This window comes from Macrobrachium nipponense, chromosome 38 (genome assembly GCF_015104395.2).
Source record: "Macrobrachium nipponense isolate FS-2020 chromosome 38, ASM1510439v2, whole genome shotgun sequence".
Lineage (NCBI taxonomy): Eukaryota > Metazoa > Arthropoda > Malacostraca > Decapoda > Palaemonidae > Macrobrachium > Macrobrachium nipponense.
Genome location: NC_061098.1, coordinates 60,859,637 through 60,862,181, shown reverse-complemented (window position 1 = coordinate 60,862,181; position 2,545 = coordinate 60,859,637).

Genomic DNA, 2,545 nt, shown 5'->3' with positions numbered 1-2,545 from the left:
ATTCAAAAGCCTGCTATTCTCTTGAGAGAGAGGAAGAAGGAATGATTAAGGAGAATATTTCTTCCATTTTCTTCAGTGGAAAAAATTGTGTATTCAAAGTATATCGTATCAAATACTTCATTAATTTCAGAACCAAGTCCTTTCATAATTGCAGACTCACAGACTGTCCCACGAGAGTTTTTTCCCATACGTATTCATCTCATTCGTAAAGCTTTACATAAGGAGGAAACAATGATATATTTTCTCTGTTTTTGTAATGATATCCTACACAATATAGAGAGTCATTAATATCTCTCTCTCTCTCTCTCTCTCTCTCTCTGTATGGGCTATGGTACAGTCTTATAATGTTAGTCGGTGAGATGGAGTATTTTCCAAATTCACAATACAAAGACGTGATTTTTTAAACTAAGTCTTCATTTTGTCTTTGTAACTGGGAGAGAAATTTTAATAATAATAATAAGCATTATTCCAGAGAGAGAGAGAGAGAGAGAGAGAGAGAGAGAGAGAGAGATGGTTATTTTTCATCACAGTTTAGGAACGAAAATGCATTCTCGAACTTTCTGATCTAAAACACCGTCTCTAATTGGTTGGCAGGCCAAGTTGATGAACCGTGCTAATTAAGTCTTCTCTCTCTCTCTCTCTCTCTCGCAGCTCTACCCTTCACCTCGCTCTCTCTCTCTCTCTCTCTCTCTCATATTTGCTTGGAGACCATTGCTAATATTTATTGTATTTTATTTTTTTCTCTCTCTCCTCCTCTCTCTCTCTCTCTCTCTCAGTAGCCATTTTGCTTGGTGAGACGTTCCCGCGCACAGTCCGATTAATCAACAGATATCACGCGTTTAACATATGTCTAGAATTTGAGAAGTATCTAGAAGTGTTCGTGAACTGTCGGTGATAAGATTAGTGTGAAAATAGTAGGATAAAGCGTCTACTAAGATTGTTTATCAAGTGAAATACTGTAAATCAGATCAAGATGGCAGTAAATTCCAACTGTGGTAAGAAATGGCGAAATTTAGCGTGTTTAGCAGATTCGCAATACGATGAGGTAGCAGGAAGGGAGCTGGGATTTCTCATCTATGAGATCAACAACAGCCCTAACCAAATAGATACAAAAGCAATCATAGATATATTAGAAGGATATGATCCTTCAAACTGGAACGAATCAACAGAAAACATCTTGAAAATAATTGAAGAAGTTCCAAATAAAATCCAAGTGGTCAAGAGACTCATAAAGAAAATATACATAAATCAACATATTCCGACAAAGAAAATGAATAAGGTGAACATTGTAAATATCCTAATGGATGCAATAGGAAAAAGAATGCCAAAAGCATGCAAACTGTGTAAGGTGTGGTATAGCATAGTTAATCCACAAAACCTGATCAGAAAATGTGCTGCATGCAACATTCCAACGCATCCACAATGTGCTGAGGTAATGCAAGATATGAGAAAAGATACAAGAATATTTTGCTCAACATGTCCATCATGGATAGACAATGTTTTATTAAATCAAGACTGAATGTACAAATAGTTGATGATGAAGAAGAAGAGGAAGAGGAAGAAGAGGAGGAAAACGGAAAAGAAGTAAACAAAACTGAAATGACAGAAAAAAAATAACGAAAACAAAGAACAAGATAAAAGTATGGATGCAGAGATACTCATTGATACTACATATGAGGCAATATAAAGCAGCATACATACGAAAAATAAATTACGACATGACAACACAAAAGAAAATCCCGAAGAGGCTCTACCCAGATTTGAACAATGATGGGAAAGACGAAAAAATAGACAAGAAAGAAAAAGTCTGCAACCTTTTGAAAAGAGGCAATTGCAGATTCGGAGAAAGATGTTACTACAAACATCCTAAGGTATGTCACAACTATGAAATATATGGTAAATGTGCAGAGATCTACATCCAAAAATATGCAAAAACCTAAAAGAAGGAAAAGAATGTAAGTTCGACAAAAAATGTAAATATATGGACCCTGTAGCCATGAATCAAAATCAAATAAATAATCAATCAAATAATAAAATCCAAAATAAGAAAGAAACAAATAAAGAGAGAAACAAAGAATATCAGGTGAAAGAAAAAACCAAGCCATCACTGCGATATGGTGTGTCACCAAAATATTTCCAACCATCAGCTCCAAGATACAACTCAAGAGATAAGAACTGTATTTATGATGCAAGAGGATATTGCAGATACGGAGAAAATTGCAGATTCAGACACAAAATGAATAATTATGATGAAGGAAGATCAAATATTATGGAAAAGTTGGATTTTTTAATGTCAGAATTTCTGGAAATGAAGAAAGAACACATACCAGAACAGGAAAGAGACTGGGAAAATCCTTATATTACCCATATTAATGAAGGAGAAACACGCAAACCATCATAGTGATGAATGCGCAGGGTTTAGTTACGAGTAACTCAACAAAAAAAAAGAGTATTTAGAAGAACTAACCCAAATTGAAAAGAAAATAGATATAATGAATATAAGTGAAACCTGGTATTCCCTAGAGACTGGGAATGATGATCAAAT